The 19,407-nt window shown below is 37.4% G+C and overlaps 2 protein-coding genes and 1 long non-coding RNA gene across 12 annotated transcripts in view; 1 reads left to right on the top strand and 2 right to left on the bottom strand.

Moving 5' to 3' along the window:
• Positions 1-19,407, top strand: part of LOC109026970 (ERV-BabFcenv provirus ancestral Env polyprotein-like) — a 266,355-nt gene that overhangs the window by 232,415 nt on the left and 14,533 nt on the right. The window contains exon 7 of one of the 3 annotated variants that reach the window (XR_008679840.2): positions 2,444-4,897. The exons of the other annotated variants lie outside the window; for them this stretch is intronic. The gene's annotated coding sequence lies outside the window, so the exon portion shown is untranslated. Of the gene's footprint in view, positions 1-2,443; positions 4,898-19,407 lie in introns of those variants that run through there. 3 annotated transcript variants of the gene reach the window in all.
• Positions 1-19,407, bottom strand: part of KIAA0825 (KIAA0825 ortholog) — a 473,030-nt gene that overhangs the window by 191,828 nt on the left and 261,795 nt on the right. The window lies entirely within an intron of this gene.
• Positions 15,643-18,782, bottom strand: LOC134758438 (uncharacterized). The gene is made up of 2 exons (XR_010133629.1): positions 18,239-18,782; positions 15,643-18,145 (listed from the first exon to the last, which is right to left on the bottom strand). It is a non-coding gene; the product is annotated as an uncharacterized lncRNA (long non-coding RNA).

The following is a 19,407-nucleotide window of genomic DNA, read 5'->3' on the forward strand; positions in this document are numbered from 1 at the left end:
TGAAAAGCACATTTGCACTAGGAAGGATATGATGCAGTCAGAACTCTACAAATTTCTGGCAGAAATGTAAACTAGTAAAACAACTTTGGAAAATAGCTTGGCACAATCTAATGTTGAACATATGCCTACCCTGTGATCCAGAAATTCTACTTCTAGGTATATAAAAACAAATTGCTCACACATACCCCAAGGTTCATGTATATGAATGTTCCCAGCATTATTCATAATAACTAAGAACTAGAACAATCCAAATATTCATCAACAGTGGAGTAGGTAATAAATTGATGTTGTCATACATGGAATACTACACAGTAATAAAAAATGTACAGCTTCATCTATATTCAACTGCATGCAAGAATCTCACAAACTGAGCAAAAGAAAGCCAGAATAAGAAGAAAATATGCACTATTTCATGTATGTAAAGTTTTCAAAAAGAACAAATCTACAATGAAAACACAAAAATAACAATTGTTGGCAAGGATCTGGAGAAATTAGAACACTTGTGCACTGCTAATGACAATGTAAAATAGTACAGCTGCTATGGAAAACAATATGGTAGTTCTTCAAAAAATTAAGCATATAATCCAGCAATTTTGTTTCTAGGTATATAACCCAAACGACTGAGAGCAAGGACTGAAACACCTATTTGTTCATCCATGTTCATGGCAATATTCTTAATAGACCAAAGGTAGAAGCAACCGAAGTTGTACAAGTTGTACATTGATAGATAACTAGATAAACAAATATGGTACATACATACAATGCAATATTGTTTGGCCTTTAAAAGGAAGGAAACCCTGGCAGGTGCTACAACATGGATGTACCTTGAAGATATCATGCTGAAAGAAATATGCCCAGTCACAGAAGGATTAATATTGTATGATTCCACTTACATGGGGTACCTAGAGTGGTCAAATTCAGTGACGGAAAATAGCATGGTGGTTGCTAGGGGCTGGGAGAAGAGAGGAATGGGAGTTATTGATAATGGGTACAGTTTCAGTTTGAAAAGATGAAAAATTCTGAAGATGGATGGTGGTAGTGATTATACAACAATGTGAATATACTTAATGCCGCTGAACTATACAGTTTAAAATGGTTAAATGGTACATTTTATGTATATGTTACCATAAAAAAAAAGTCTGGACTATAATGTTAGAAGTAAAGATAGTAGTAATCTTATAGGAGAAAGAAGAGGATGGTGTTCAGAAAGAGCGTGGTGAGGGTGGGGAACTTCAAGGGTGCTGGCAATATTCTATTCCTGGGCATAGGTTATCAGTGGTGTTTAAATGAACGTTTGCCTTATGATACTTTATAAAGCTTCACATTTAAGTTTTGTGTCACTACTGCTTGATATACTTCACAATAAAATCTTTAAAAATAACATATATGTTATGTTCCTAGGAACATACATGTTCCTAGAAAGAAAAATATCCATGTCACATGTCATTACAACTTGCATTTTGCAAGCAGTCTGTATTGAAAAGGATGTGGGCTTGTGGCTTTGGAGTCAACTGTCAGCTTTAGACTTGAATCTCAACTTGGCTATGTGTAAAGTGTGTGACACTGAAAATTCTTTCTTTGAAACTATTTTCTCATCTTTATAATTGAGAATATGACAAATGTTTTATAGAATAATTTTCAGGATTAAAAGTTTATGGATAAATATGCAGCATATTATCAGATGAATAACAAAAGCTCTAAACATATTAGGTTCTATTTTCTTCCCTTTAGAAAATAAATTTCTTCAGATTTTTTTAATCTGCTATTGTAGCAGGACAAGCCGCAGACAAAACCCCTCAGACACCAAGTTAAAGAAGGAAGGGCTTCATTCAGCCAAGAGCTTCGACAAGACTCATGTCTCCAAAAACCGAGCTCTCTGAGTGAGCAATTCCTGTCCCTCTTAAGGGCTTACACCTCTAAGGGGGTCCACATGAGAGGGTTGTGATCATTGAGCAAGCAGGGGGTACATGACTGGGGGCTGCATGCACCAGTAATTAGAACGGAACAGAACAGGGCAGGGATTTTCACAATGCTTTTCCATACAATGTCTGTAATCTATAGATAACATAACTGATTAGGTCAGGGGTCGATCTTTAAATACCAGGCCCAGGGTATGGCGCCGGGCTGTCTGCCTGTGGATTTCATTTCTGCCTTTTAGTTTTTACTTCTTCTTTCTTTGGAGGCAGAAATTGGGATAAGACAATATGAGGGGTGGTCTCCTCCCTTACTATTGTTCAATAGTCAAGAATATTCTTGAGTGGAAACCAGCTACAAAGTACTGCCCCAAATTAAGTCATTTGAGGGAAGTTATAGTTTATTTTCTTATGTTAATTGATCAAATTAGATAACAAGCAGAATGTATTTATAACTTTGTTGTGGGGTATAAAATTATATTAAGTACTATATATTAAAAGCACAGAATTTTAAAATAATGATTTTCCAGATCGACTGCAAGAACAAACCAGCAATCCCGAGAGGACTCACAGACCCTCCAAAGGAAGCAGACTGCTCCTGCAGGACCCAGGAGACATCCCCAAAACTGTGAGTGCCCCAACTGCAGAAGTAGGAAAAGAAGACAAACACACACCGCCACTGGAGAAACTGAAGGTTTGCTTGTGGGAGAAGTTTGCGACTTCACCTGGAGCTGAGTCTATTTGGAGAGCCGAGCGAAATACAGGGGTAGACGAAGCAGCAGAAAGGCCCTGGGAGCTTGTTGGGTCCCCTAGCGGGCCATTCCTGCCTGGCACCACAGGGATCCAACGGGAGAGAAGCAGGGATCAAAATTATACAGGGAGAAGCAAATCTCTAGCTGAACTTCATAACAGTTTGAACAAGGCAAGAAGTCTCCTGGCCAAAACTCGAGGGAGGGCACAAATCCAGCGTGCATACTCCACAGGTCGGGGCAGAACCAAGCCCTTTTTTTTCCACAACTGGGAGGCAGATAGCCTGGGGCAGGTTTTCAAGCCTGTATGACTCTGCCTGGAAAAGGTCTGGGGGCTGTTGTCGGGTCATGATGGGAGTGAGACTGGCCCTTCAGTTTATTTGGGAGCTGGGTGAGGCCTGTGATTGCCAGCTTTTCCCCACTTCCCTGACAACCTGCATGACTTGGCAGAGGCAGCCATACTCTTCCTAGGTATACAACTCCAGTGACCTGGGAATCTCACTTTCATTCCCACAGCAGCCTCGGTAAGACCCACCTAAGAAGAGTCTGAGCTCAGACACACCTGGCCCTGCCCCCACATGATGGTCCTTCCCTACCCACCCTAGTAGCAGAAAAGGGCATATAATCGGGAGTTCTAGGGCTCCGCCCACTGCTGGTTCCTCCCCATAATACCACAGCTGATGCTCTCTGGAAAGTGCCACCTCCTGGCAGGATGCCGACCAGCACAAAAATAGAACATTAAATCACCAAAGCTAAAAACCCTCACGGAGTTCATTGCACCCCCTGCCACTTCCACCGGAACAGGCACTGGTATCCACAGCTGAGAGACCCATAGACAGTTCACATCACAGGACTCTGTGCAGTCAACCCCCAGTACAGCTCAGTGCTGGGAAGACTCGCTGGGTGGCTAGACTCAGAAGAGAGACAACAATCACTGCAGTTTGGCTCACAGGAAGCCACATCCATAGGAAAAGGGAGAGAGTACTACATCAAGGGAATACCCTGTGGGACCAAAGAAACTGAACAACATCCTTCAGCCCTAGACCTTCCCTCCAAAAGAGCCTATCCAAATGAGAAAACCAACTCTGGTAATATGACAAAACAAGGCTGTTCAACAACTCCCAAAAATCACACTAGTTCACCAGCAATGGATCCAAACCAAGAAGAAATCCTTGATTTACCTGAAAAAGAATTCAGGAGATTAGTTATTAAGCTAATCAGGGAGGGACCAAAGAAAGGCAAAGCCCAGTGCAAGGAAATCCAAAATATGATACAAGAAATGAAGTGAGAAATATTCAATAAAATTGATAGCTTAAAGACAAAACAATCAAAAATTCAGGAAAGGTTGGACACATGTTTAGAAATGCAAAATGCTCTGGAAAGTCTCAGCAATAGAATTAAAGAAGTAGAAGAAAGAAATTCAGAGCTCGAAGACAAGGTCTTCAAATTAACCCAATCCTGCAAAGACAAAGAAAAAAGAATAAGAAAATATGAACAAAGCCTCCAATAAATCTGGAATTATGTTAAATGACCAAACCTAAGAATAATCAGTGTTCCTGAGGAAGAAGAGAATTCTAAAAGTTTGGAAAACGTATTTCGGGAAATAATTAAGGAAAACTTCCCTGGCCTTGTGAGAAACCTAGACATCCAAATACAAGAAGCACAAAGAACACCCTGGAAATTCATCACCAGTAGATCTTCACCTAGGTACACTGTCATCAGGTTATCCAAAGTTAAGAGGAAGGAAAGAATCTTAAGAGCTATGATACGGAAGCACTAGGTAACCTTTAAAGGAAAAACCTATCCGATTAATAGCAGATTTCTCAGCAGAAACCCTGCAAGCTAGAAGGGACTGGGGCCCTATCTTCAGCCTCCTCAAACAAAACAATTATCAGCCAAGAATTTTGTATCCAGCAAAACTAAGCATCATACAGGAAGGAAAGGAGACTCACCTAGCACATAGGACTCACATAAACTTAAAGAAAATGGGTGAAAAAAGGCATTTCATGCAAATGGACACCAAAAGTGACCAGGGGTAGCTATTCTTATATCAAACAAAACAAACTTTAAAGCAGCAGGAGTTAAAGCACTTTTTCAGAGAACAGATGCTGACAGAATTTGCCATTACCAAGCCACCACTACAAGAACTGCTAAAAGGAGCTCTAAATCTTGAAACAAATCCTAGAAACACATCAAAACAGAACGCTTTTAAAGCTTAAATCACACAGGACCTATAAAACAAAAATACAAGTTAAAAAGCAAAAATAAAATCCAAAGTACACAGGCAACATAGAGCATGAGGACTGCAATGGTACCTCACATTTCAACACTAACATTGAATGTAAATGACCTAAATGCTCCATTTAAAAGACACAGAACTGCAGAATGGATAAGAACTCACCAGCCAACTATCTGCTGCTTTAGGAGACTCACCTAGCACATAAGGACTCACATAAACTTAAATGGGTGGAAAAAGGCATTTCATGCAAATGGACACCAAAAGCAAGCAGGGGTGGCTATTCTTATATCAAACAAAACAAACTTTAAAGCAGCAGCAGTTAAAAGAGACAAAAAGGGACATTATGTAAAGGTAAAAGGCCTTGTCCAACAGGAAAATATCACAATCCTAAAGATGTATGCACCTAACACCATAGCTCCCAAATTTATAAAACAATTACTAATGGACCTAAGAAATGAGATAGACAGCAACATAAAAACAGTGAGGGACTTCAGTACTGCACTGACAGCACTGGACAGGTCATCAAGACGGAAAGTCAACAAAGAAACAATACCTTGGAACAAATGGACTTAACAGATATATACAGAACATTTCATCCAGCAACCACAGAATACACATTCTATTCAACAGTACCTGGAACTTTCTCCAAGATAGACCATATGGTAAGCCATAAAACGAGCCTCAATAAATTTAATAAAATTGAAATCATATCAAGCACTCTCTTAGACCACAGTGGAATAAAACTGGAAATCAACTCCAAAAGGAAACTTCAAAACCATGCAAATACATGGAAATTAAATAACCTGCTCCTGAATGAGCACTGGGTCAAAAACAAAATCAAGATGGAAATTTTAAAATTCTTCGAACTGAATGACAATAATGACATAACCTATCAAAACCTCTAGGCTATAGCAAAGGCAGTGCTAAGAGGAAAGTTCATAGCCCTAAACGCCTACATCAAAAAGACTGAAAGAGTAAAAACTGACACTCCAAGGTCACACCTCAAGGAACTAGAGAAACAAGAACAAACCAAACCCAAACCCAGCAGAAAAAGGAAATAACCAAGATCAGAGCAGAACTAAATGAAACTGGAACAAAGAAATACAAAAGATAATGAAACAAAAAGCTGGTTCTTTGAAAAGATAAATAAAATAGATAGACCACTGGCAAGATTAACCAAGAAAAGAAGAGAGAAAATCCAAATAACCTCACTAAGAAACGAAACAGGAGATATTACAACTGACACCACTGAAATACAAAAGATCATTCAAGGCTACTATGAACACCTTTATGCACATAAACTAGGAAACCTAGAAGAGATGGATAAATTCCTGGAAAAATAGAACCCTCCTAACTTAAATCAGGAAGAATGAGATACTCTGAACAGACCGATAACGAGCAGCGAGATTGAAATAGTAATTTAAAAATTATCAACAAAAAAAAGTCTAGGACCAGACAGATTCACAGCAGAATTCTATCAGATATTCAAAGAAGAATTGGTACCAATCCTTTTGACACTATTCCACAAGATAGGGGAAAAAGGAACCCTCCCTGATTCATTCTATGAAGCCAGCATCACCCTAATACTGAAACCAGGAAAGGACATAACCAAAAAAGAAAACTACAGACTGATATCCTTGATGAACATGGATGCTAAAATCTTTAACAAAATATTAGCTAACCGAATCCAACAACATATCAAAAAGATAATCCACCATGATCAAGTGGGTTTCATACCAAGGATGCAGGGATGGTTTAACATACACAAGTCAATAAATGTGACACAACATAAACAGAATTAAAAACAATAATCATATGATCATCTTAATAGATGCAGAAACAGCATTTGACAAAATCCAGCATCTTTTATGATTAAAACTCTCAGCAAAATCAGCATGCAAGGGACATACCTTAATGTAATAAAAGCCATCTATGACAAACCCACAGCCAACATAATACTGAATGGGGAAAAGTAGAAAGCATTCCCTCTGAGAACTGGAACAAGACAAGGATGTCCACTCTTTTTTTTTTTTTTTTTTGAGATGGAGTCTCGCTCTTGTTGCCCAGGCTGGAGTGCAATGGCATGATCCTGGCTCACTGCAACTTCTGCCTCCCAGATTCAAGTGATTCTCCTGCCTCAGCCTCCTGAAGGATGCCCACTCTTACCACTCCTCTTCAATGTAGTACTGGAAGTCCTAGCCAGAGCAATCCAGACAAGAGAAAGAAATAAAGGGCATCCAAATTGGTTAAGAGGAGGTCAAACAGTCACATCAGTTTGCTGATGATAGGATTATTTACCTTGAAAACCCTAAGGACTCCTCCAGAAAGCTCCTAGAGCTGATAAAAGAGTTCAGCAAAGTTTCTGGATACAAGATTAATGTACACAAATCAGTAGCTCTTCTATACACCAGCAGTGACCAAGTGGAGAATCAGATCAAGAACTCAACCACTTTTACAATAGCTGAAGAAACAACAACAACAACAAAAAACACCACTTAGGAATACACCTAACCAGGGAGTTGAAAGACCTCTACAAGGAAAACTACGAAACACTGCTGAAAGAAATAATAGATGACATGAACAAATGGAAACACATCCCATGCTCATAGACGGGTAGAATCAATTTTGTGAAAGTGACTATACTGCCAAAAGAAATCTCCAAATTCAATGCAATCCACATCAAAATACCACCATCATTCTTCACAGAATTAGAAAAAACAATTCTAAAATTCATATGGAACCCTAAAAGAGCCTGCATAGCCAAAGCAAGACTAACCAAAAAGAACTAATCTGGAGGCATCACACTACCTGATTTCAAACTATACTAGAAGGCCATAGTCATCAAAACAGCATGGTACTGGTACAAAAATAGGCACATAGACCAATGGAACAGAATAAATAACCCAGTAATAAAGCCAACTGATTTTCGACAAAGCAAACAAAAATATAAAGTGGGGAAAGGACACCCTTTTCAATAAATGGTGCTGGGATAATTGGCTAGCCACATGTAGGAGAATGAAACTGGATTCTCATCTCTCACCTTACACAAAAATCAACTCAAGATGGATTAAGCACATAAACCTAAGATCTGAGACTATAAAAATTCTAGAAGATAACATTGGAAAAAACCCTTCTGGACATTGGCTTAGGCAAGGATTTCATGATCAAGAACCCAAAAGCAAATGCAATAAAAACAAAGATAAATAGCTGGGACTTAATTAAACTAAAGAGCTTTTGCATGGCAAAAGAAACAGCAAACAGACAACCCACAGAGTGGGAGGAAATCTTCACAATCTATGCATCTGACAAAGGACTCATATCCAGAATCTACAAAGAACTCAAACAAATCAGCAAGAACAAAACAAACAATCCCATCAAAAAGCGGGCTAAGGACATAAACAGACAATCCTCAAAAGAAGATCTACAAATGGCCAACAAACATATGAGAAAATGCTCAACATCACTACTGATCAGGGAAATACAAATCAAAACCACAATGTGATTCCACCTCACTCCTGCAAGAATGACTATAATCAAAAAATCAAAAAACAGTAGATGCTGGCATGGATGCAGTCAACAGGGAACACTTCTACACTGCTGGTGGGAATGTAAACTAGTACAGCTACTATGGAAAACAGTGTGGAGATTCCTTAAAGAACTAAAAGTAGGACTACCATTTGATCCAGCAATCCCACTACTGTATATCTACCCAGAGGGAAAAAAGTCATTATTCGAAAAAGACACTTGCACACGCATGTTTATAGCAGCACAATTCACAATTGCAAAATCATGGAGCCAACCCAAATGCCCATCAATCAACGAGTGGATAAAGAAACTGTAGTATACATATATACATACGATGAAATACTATGCAGCCATAAAAAGGAATGAATTAACAGCATTTGCAGTGACCTGGATGAGATTGGAGACTATTATTCTAAGTGAAGTAACTCAGGAATAGAAAACCAAACATGGTATGTTCTCCCTGATATGTGGGAGCTAAGCTATGAGGATGTGAAGGCATAAGAATGATGCAATGGACTTTGGGGACTTGGGGGGAAGAGTGGGAGGGGGGTGAGGGCTACAAGACTACAAATATGGTGCAGTGCATACTGCTCGGGTGATGCGTGCACCAAAATCTCACAAATCACTGCTAAAGAACTTACTCATGTAACCAAATACACCTGTACCCCAATAACTTATGGAAAAATAAAAATAAAATAAATAATCTTACAGGAAACATTGTCAAAAAAATAAAAGTTCAAAAGGACAATAAAGCCAGGAAACAACAATTAGCTACTTTTAAAAAAAAACTATTTATTAGAATAATGAAAGCAAAAATTAACTTTTAACAACTACTTCTACTTAACATTTTAAAAGATTCTCTTTGTATCCAAAAGACAATATGAAGTCTTCAATTTTCTACATACCATTTACAGAGGTTTTACTGGGTATCATACAAATGCTTCCAGTTTTATCCAAATCTACTGTTAAATTACCCATGTAATTATCCCAGTAGAATTCATGATACCTTTTTACTGTTAATTTCATTAACACTTTACTGGAAAGAGTCTAGATGTATTTAAATGTAGGTCTCAGAGTTTTTATTATGACAATTAAAGGGAACATTTCCATATTATTTTGGGGGGTATATAATTACTAAGTTAAAGCATAACTGAAAATTATTTACCACTAACAGTATAGATAAAAAATAAATAGCCATTAGATTCACTTCAAGGCATATTTTTTGATGATTTCAATGACAACATCTTCTTATACATATTTCCATCAAAATGAAGCTGATAATTCGTTATATATTCTACGTGAAATGAGGCCATGAAATGATAGCTCTTTCTAGTCTTTGACCACAGGAGAATAGTTGCTAAAAGTTATGCACTGATGTACAGCAAAATGGTCGGGCGCGGGGACACCAATGAGGATACGATAATCAAATGTCTTGAGATTAATATGAGCATAGAATATCATATGTAAATGCAAAATTCCAAATATATATGTTTTAACATTTATCATCATATTATTATTTACTTTGTAATCTATTACATAGTATTTTTACTGTTCTCCATCAAATATAGTCAGTTAAGTAAGAATTGCAGATGTGATATAATTTTTAGTAATACAGCAAATTCTCAGTGTACAATGTTCATTCTTCCCATTCCCTTTCTATTAAATTTCTGTATTGCTACTGATCTTTCAACTGTTTTCAAATCAACACAAGCAGTTATTGAGGGCTTTCTCCGTGCAAGTACACAACTAGAGTAAATCGGCTTGATACTTTCCTACCAAGAATTCCCAGGAGAACATTGGCTATATACAACATTGTAGAAATATCAGAGTTTGCTCAATTTTATTTAGCTACCATTAAGTGGGCCACAGATAAACTTCCTATTAATTTCTTGTCGTAACCTCCCATCCTCTCTCCAACATTTCCTTAAAGTAGTGTTTCAATATGAATTTAAGGTTAATATGGATTAGTAATCAGAATATTTTATGAAATTTATTATATATAATTTAATAGTATTTTGGCAAAACAGAGATTGACAAGGAATGTGAATTAAGGTATGACTACTTCCTTAAGGGTATAAATTGTCATTTCTATTTCCTTTTTGATGTTCCAGAGTCTATTTAGTCTAAATATTTATTTGTATTTTTTCCAAGGGACAGAGAAATAACTTGAAAAAAATAAGAAAACATGACATATTTTATTTAGCTTACGCTGTAATCAGAATAGCCTATGAAGGAAAACATTTAATTCAGGTAATAAACTTCATAAGGGACATTGTCAAGTCCTACTATTTTGAAGAATGTTTCTGTCTTTTTCAATCTTAAAATATGAAAAATAAATTGAGGCCATGGAAGAATTTTAGAGCTTCATAATCAAACTGTCTTACAGTGTATAAAAATCTCAACGAAAAGAGTCAAACTCTGTAAAATATTTGAAGAGATTTATTCTGAGCCAAATAGAAGTGACCATGGCCCATGACACAGCCCTCAGGAGGTCCTGGGAACATGTGCCCAAGGTGGTTGGGGTGCAGCTTGTTTTTATATATTTTAGGGAGGCATGAGACATCAATCGAATACATGTGAGAAATACATTGGTTTGGTCCAGAAAGGTGGGACAATTCGAAGGGGGGCATGGAGGCAGGCTTCCACGCTATAGGTAAATTTAAATATTTTCTGGTTGACAATTGTTTGAGTTTGTCTAAAGACCTGGGATTAATAGAAAGGAAATGTTCACATTAAGATAAAAAATTGTGGAGGCCAAGGTTCTTTTGATGTCTCACAGTGGCTGCCCTTAGAGACAATGGATGACAAATGTTTCCTATTCAGACCTTTAAGAGGTGCTAGGCTCTCAGTTAATCTCTTCAGGATTGGGAGGGCCTGGAAGAAAAAGATCTAGCTATGTTAATAGAGGTTCTTTACAGATGCAAATTTTCCCCCACAAAGGACGGCTTTGCAGGACCTTTTCAAAATACAGCAAAGAAACATGTTTGGGGGTAAAATATTTTTATTTTCTTCTTTGTCATGTAATGTTATGCTGAGTGAGATTGGAAAGTAAGTCATGATATATAGAGTTAAATAAAACCCATTGATGAGAATTTATGGTTTGCAGGCCATGATTCCCCAGACCCGTTAGATAGGAATTTGAGCAAAATAAAAAAATCAGAGCTTAGTCCTCAAAAATATGATTTGTAAGTTTTTTTATTAAAATATTATGCCTTACAATTTTTTGTACACTCTGTCTTTTCTTATACTAGGGTCATACATGTAGACTTACTAAATAGATGATTTGGTACAATATCGTTGACCTTGTATTTAAGGTTCACTTAGTTGCATTTAAGAGATCAAATCTCACCTCAAACAATTTTATTAGGGTGTTTTAATACTATTGTCAACTTGGTGTTCATTGTATTTGATATTGCTTATTTAGAGAAATATGGTTTAGGTATGTTTGTTAAAACTGAACTTTCATTATAATGGTATTTGCTGGGATGAGATTTAAATAGTAGGTGAAAAGTAGTAAGAGAAAAGAATTGTCCAACTCACTTTAACTCAGTGCTTCTCAAACCTTAATATGCACATGAATCACTTGAGTATCTGGTTGGGAAGCAGATTTTCATTCAGTAGGTCTTGGGTGGGGCCCAAGATTCTGCCTTTCCAATGGAAGAAGCTCTGAGGGGCAAGGTCCTAGAAAACCCACATAATTTATCATTGCATCATGCTTAATTCTATTTCCTCTGCTTGATGAGCACCAATGTACTTATTCAATGTTTTAAAAATTAATAAGATGAACCTTCAGTTAGAAAATATATAAATCATTTGGTCTTAGGTATTAGCTTCCAGTTGTGCAAAAAGCAAAACTACAAGTTACTGCAGGAGTTACACATATATTTTACTATTTCACTGAAATCATCCTTAAAACATGAACTACAGCCGGGAGCGGTGGCTCATGCCTGTAATCCCAGCACTTTGGGAGGCCGAGGTGGACGGATCACGAGGTCAGGAGATCGAGACCCTCCTGGCTAACATGGTGAAACCCCGTCTCTACTAAAAATACAAAAAAAAAAAATTAGCCTGGCGTGGTCGCGGGCGCCTGTAGTCCCAGCTACTCGGGAGGCTGAGGCAGGAGAATGGCGTGAACCCGGGAGGCGGACTTGCAGTGAGCCGAGATTGCGCCACCGGACTCCAGCCTGGGCAACAGAGCCAGACTCTGTCTCAAAAAAAACAAAAAAAAAAAAACAAAAAAAAACATGAACTACCTATTCATTTGAAAATTTCATTTTGTCATGGGACTCCAGACAAAAATACACATCAAACTTAAGGTTTAACTTGATTTCTTTAGTGATGTACCATTTTTTTTTTTTTTTTGAGACGGAGTCTTGCTCTGTCGCCCAGGCTGGAGTACAATGGTGTGATCTTGGCTCACTGCAACCTCCGCCTCCTGGGTTCAAGAGATTCTCCTGCATCAGCCTCCTGAGTAGCTGGGACTACAAGTGCGCACCACCACACCCAGCTAATTTTTGTATTTTCAGTACAGACAGGGTTTCACCACGTTGGCCAGTATGGTCTCAATCTCCTGACCTCGTGATCCACCAGCCTCGGCCTCCCAAAGTGCTGGGATTACAGGCATGAGCCACTGCGCCCAGCTGTGATGTACCAAATTTTAAAAAAATAAACATACAACAATGGTGAATCCTTAGAGAGCTCGAAAGAAAGAGAAAGACAAAGAACCACACAGGTAACTTGAAGTAGAGAATTTCTTTTCGTTAAAAAAGAAGATTACAATACAGTCCTTCGGTTAAATCGCATCTATAGACATTTCCTTATGAATGAAATCCTTCTGAGTGGTAAAACTCAAGCTAACACACATGTTAAAAGTGGTTTTTCCCCAACTGATAAAACTTTGACAGAGGTAAATTCCATCCTCAATCCTTTCATGTAGTGCAGGAGAAAAGGTTTTTAGAATAAAGGAGAGTAAATAAGCATAAGAAAAAAATCAAATAAAAAATAGAGATGAATACAAATTTTTATGAAAGAAAAACAATGCCAAATCTGGTTCTTTTTCAAGAAATTCAAGTTGTATAAAACAAAATAAACAACATTTTATAGAAGTTTGGAGGAAATGTAATATTTAAAAATCACATCTTAAAGACAAAAGAGGCGGAATTTTGCTGTGTTAAAATGTTTATGGATGGGTCTAGTTTGACAATTTAGCCTGTTGGATGTGACTTTCACAGTCTGTTGGCAGTTTGTAGGCAAGTTATCACACCTGTGACTCTGCGGTTGATTAATGAGTCTTTCAGCTCATTGCTACCATCTGAAGAAGGGCTATGGCCTTTCTGAGCTTCACTGGTTTATTCCCCTTAACTGCAGTCCTGCCAAGGTACTTCCATAAGAAAATCACACCTGGTTAAAGCTAATGAAAACCTCAATATGTCATTTTCTAGACAAGTCAAAAAGCATGTAAAACTAGACAAAAGACGTATTCAAGTAACATGAATGTAGTTTTGTCATAACCTGCCAATCCAAAGAGTAACATTAAAAAAAAAAAAAAAAAAGCTTTCCTCAATGACATTTCGTAGTATCAACTTTAAGAATGCTAATTCTGAATTATGTGCCATAAGAGGACTTCTGTAATGCCAGCTCTTTTGCTATACACAGTATCTATCTTCATCAGAACTAGGAAGGTCTTAGTTCATAACGAGATCATCATTTAGTTTTTATTATCTATAAATGTTTAATCAAACTGTGGCATTTTAAAGTCTTGTTTCAAATTCCTCGCCTTCAGTTGGCCGGTATTCTTACAGCTTTTTCTTGAGTGCAAGGCAGCACTGCAACTGCTTTTTCCCCAGTCCTGCTCTACACACTGAAAAGTCTTTTAAAACATAAGCACGAATTCCCTCCCCAACCTCTTAAAGTGCAAACTAGAGAATAAGGTGGGAAGGGAGAGACAGGGAACTGAAAGAGAAGATAAACCAAAGGTCTGTGGCTAAAACAGTCTAGTATAGGGCAAAGTGGTGGGAAGTTAAGGAAACATGGAAGACAGTAATCTCTTGCCCTGAAGGCCTTTATACTATGGCTTCATTTCTGAAGCACTATGAATTTCCAAAACATCAATAATATTCAAATAAATACTAAAATTCATTTTAAAGATAAATACCTGTTTTTCTTTACTTTGGATTTGGGGCAATATTCTCTTCCTCTACATACATGGGGCAAAGTTTAGCTATATTTAAGCGGCAGAAAGAATCACAAAACTCTAAGTACTATGAATAAATGGGTAGCAAAGAAACAAAAGTTTCCATTCCAGCACTTTCCATTTTCTGATCCATGAAACACAGCTATGTATCACTGAACCCGTTATCAGCAGACATTTCCCTGAGCTGGAAGGGTACTTGCATAATATTCTGGTGCAGTTATTCACCACCAGGTTTCCATTCATCTGAAATTTTTATGTTTACACATTTTACCAAAACTATTAAAAGAAATATTTTTCTTTATTCTATCATGGCATAAACTAAGGATAATTCTTCATTATCATCACAATCATTGCTATTTTTCTAGTTTTATATTCCATGCCTATACTAAGAATCATGAAATGAAAACTATTTAGCAATTTACTAATCAATTTGTAATTCTATGATGTCTTATGGAAGGACTGATTTTGGCTGATAAAAAATTGATTCTTTTAAGACTTACCTGAATAATGTCAACAATGACTAAGCATTCACAAAGTGTTCAATCATTTGAACAAATTTTCAAATTGTGATATAAATGATTTCAATCCTGGCTGCAAATTTTAATCACATTGGAAAATTTTTTAAAGTAACTACAATTGTTGCCCCACCCCAGAGATTCTGATTTAATTGGTTGGTAAGAGGCCTTGGCATTTTAAAAAATCTCTTCCCAAATTATTCTAATGTTCAACTAAGGCTAAGTACCATAGGTTTATATAATAATCCTCATGTTTATTTTGCTGACCTAAAATAATAAAATACTCAGTCCTACCAGCCAAAAGTGATTTCTCAAATTAAGTTGAAAAATGAAATGATCAGTGTTTGTAATTCTTAGACTTATTACTGTGGTTTATAAGAAAGTGTGCTGAGGCCATGTGCAGTGGCTCACGCCTGTAATCCTAATACTTGGGGAGGCCGAGATGGGATGATTGCTTCAGGTCAGGAGTTCAAGACCAGCCTGGTCAACATAGTGAGACCTCCATCTCTTAAAAAAATAAAAATAAAATAAATAAAAGAAAGAAAGTGTGCTGGACCATGAGGCAGAGACCGTGGGCTTGAATTATTGCTCAACTATCTATTAGCTCTCTGACTTCAGTAAGTCCCTCAAAACAAATGTTTTCTAAACCATGAAATGGGAAAATTAAGGTTTCTTCCAGCTTTAAAACCATGTTCTCAAGTAATTTCCAAGAATGCAGAATGCAGTTCTTAAATATTAATCAGAGTACTTATTTGATTCCATATACTAATGGTGGGATTTAAACTAGGGTGAGCAAATGTGTGTCACTTAAGCTACCACCATTCTCTTTTCTTGTCTGTGGCAGACATTGCTAATTGATTACAGCGCTACAGAAAAATCACTATTCTCCTGGAGTTTACACTCAATATAAAACTATTTTCTGTTTGGGAGTTAAGTGCTCATTAGCCCTTCTATTTTAAGAGATGATATAATGGAGTAGTTAGCAGGAGACTAAAAATGTCCAGAGAATAAAAAATTCTTAGGACAGTTCAGGAGCAAGGACATCACGACTCACGACATGTGAATTAGGTCCTAAAGGTAGGCATAGCCCCACACAGGGATGGTCTATTCCTACTAACCAAACTTACTATCATAACCTGGCTTCTGATGGCAATTCACCGAGAGGGAAAGAATTACCAGATCTACTTGAAGTTGTATTTTTCCTGTAAATTAGTAAAACAGAACTCTAATTTTCTAACAGTCTTCTACAAGTTTGGTTAGTGTTGTCAGAGGTGTTTGAACCAGAGCAACTCCATCTTGAATAGGGTCTGAGTAAAATAAGGCTGAGACCTGCTGGGCTGCATTCCCAGTAAGTTAGGCATTCTAAGTCACAGGACGAGATAGGAGGTTGGCACAAGATACAGGTCATCAAGACCTTGCTGATAAAACAGGTTGTAGTAAAGAAGCCTGCCAAAACCCACCAAAACCAAGATGGCAATGAAAGTAATCTCTGGTCATCCTCACTGCTCATGCATTAACATGCTAAAAGACACTCCTACCAGTGCTGTGACAGTGGACAAATGCCATGGCAGTGTACAGAAGTTACCCTATATGGTCTGAAAAAGTTCAGTACTGGAAATTGCCCACCCCTTTCCCAGAAAACTTACGAATAATCTACCCCTGGTTTAGGATATAATCTAGAAATAACCATGAAAATGGGGAACCAGCAGCCCTCAGAGGCTGCTCTTCCTATGGACTAGCCATTCTTTTACTCCTTTACTTTCTTAATAAACTTGCTTTCACTTTACTCTGTGGACTCACCCTGAATTCTTTCCTATGCAAGATCCAAGAACCCTCTCTTGGGGTCTGGATCGGGATCCCTTTCCAGTAACAGTGTGAATCAATATTACTGTGTAAAATGAATTGCTAGGCTTTCAAAGCTGTAGAGCAGAGACTAGGGTGGAAATCCTAACAAAATCATGTCCTTCCCAAGAGGTTAATGGGTTTTCTAGCAATGAGACATTCAGCGTAGAAAACACTTGCAAATATAATTAAAATAACTCAATAGTTTCCACCTAATATTTTCTTACATAAAATGAAGTTTTTTTAAAGTGCTAAAACCTTTTCATTTTTGCAAGTTTTTTCATATTTAAAAATAATAAAGTGTACCTAAATGTTATAATGATAAAGAGAGTCACTGCTTTTTGAGGGCAGGGCTCCCACTTCATGCAGTCCTAGATGCCATCTCTCATGATAAATCCTGTACCAAAAGACAGATTAGTCACACCATCTGCTGCCTCCAGGGAGATAAATTGCACATTTCAAAGTATGGCAACATTCCATTATAGCATAATGAAGAAAATGAAAAACATATTAGCAAACTGAACACTTTGGGGAAATTTCATTTTCAAATTGTGTGCTGTTTTGCTTTTAAAGAAGTAAAATTATTAAATAAAATGTGTGAGAGGAAGCAAATATTCTTCCTTGTAGCAAAATTATGGATGCTTTTACTTTGTGAAAAATAATATTATTTCCAACGAATGCATTAAAATCACACATATAATCCACATTTTCAGAGTTGTTATGAACAAGCATCTATATGTACATACTCTTGCTGAAATCGAATTTTAGTCCTAAAATCATTGTTAGATTACAGGCTAAAAGAGGAAAATGAACAATTAATTGTTCCTGTTTCTTCCTCAGAAACCCTTGGGGTCTATAAATTTAATTTGAGTCCATCTCAGACCTGTCAGTTCAGAGCAACAAACATAAACACACAGACTTGGAAGCATCGCTCCATTTCTCAGGCAGTCCTACTGCTTTCAGGTAATTCTTGCTGTTCAGAGACAAACTTACACACACTGAAGAACAGAGTGTGCAGAACAGGCTGCAAGAACACTGACATTAAGAGCAAGACAAATCAGGTGCACCTCTCTTACTTGACCAAGGCCAGTATTAAGCTAGCACATCTTGTCTGAAGAGCCATCAATCACGCACCAAGAGTGCCCTCATGAAGGTACATCCTATCCAAGCTGTATAAATATAAGGCAAATAAAATTTTAGTGACAGTCTACAAGGCCATTTGATCTATGAACTACATAGGTCCTGCAATTGCTTACACATACCTGAAAACCTCCAGGGTCGGATGAGGCCAAGGACTGGAAAGAAAGAATCTGTAACTCTTTCAATATTCTCCACGGATAGGCCTAAATAGAACAGGTGCCCCTTCTACTCCTACCACCCCTTACTCAGTTTGGCATCTGACTTTGTCCTAAGTAGGGTAACATTCATTCACTGTGCCTTTATGTTGCAAATTGAACTGATTTAAAAGTGAAAAATACAGTGAAGAAACCATCACTCTAGCCAATAACGTGGATGCAACATACTTTATCTCATGTGGTGTTACTACTTAGTTGAACCCTTTGTCTAGACTACCTCTCACCTTGGCTACCTGGCTGACTCATAGCTCAGGTATCCCCATCTCCAGATGTATGTTCTGACTCCCTCTGCATTCAGCTTATCTTCCCCTCCTCTGTGATCTTCTACTGTACTTATATGGTAACTTGCATGAACCTCTATTATAGCTATACCTACTGATTTTTTAGTCTATCTCCTCCACTAGATTCTGAGTTCCTTGACAGCAGGGGCTGTGTCTGGCTGATTGCTTTATTTGCTATGTCTAGTGAATGTTTGATGGATGGAAGAATGAACAAACAGTCACAGATTTATCTATTTACTCAAAGTCTTGCTGGACTGAATAATGGGCTGGAAGTATTCTTATAATCAACACAGTGTATTTTGTGGGCTATATAATGCTTTTGTCTGCTAGCAAATATATTCTCTGTATAATAAAATAACAAGAGTCTGGATTGTTCTTTATACAAAGCTATCTATTTCATAACTATCTTCGAGCCATTTACAACTCTGACTTGCTGAAATGAACTTGCAGTTGTTCATTACTGATTCTGGGCTGAATCAGATGAATACACAAAGCAAAGACATCATGCTGATGAGAAGAGCCTTCTGGGCAAGTTAGACAGGTAAACAACAAAGCCTTATTCAGGTAACTGACTTCTTTCCAAATCTGGCCAGCCCAAACCAGTTTTCTTTTTTTTTTTTTTAATCTTAGGACTCTGACTATTATTAGGTTTAATTCATTAACCTGGAATAATCAATTATTTGAAAATAAGAGATCCACAAGCTTCTGGGTCAATAGCTAAATCGCATTATCTCTTTGTGGGTTTAGAAAACTTTAATTGAATGGAAAACTAGCATATTCTATTTTTCTCTGTTA

Source organism: Gorilla gorilla, chromosome 4 (assembly GCF_029281585.2).
Source record: "Gorilla gorilla gorilla isolate KB3781 chromosome 4, NHGRI_mGorGor1-v2.1_pri, whole genome shotgun sequence".
Lineage (NCBI taxonomy): Eukaryota > Metazoa > Chordata > Mammalia > Primates > Hominidae > Gorilla > Gorilla gorilla.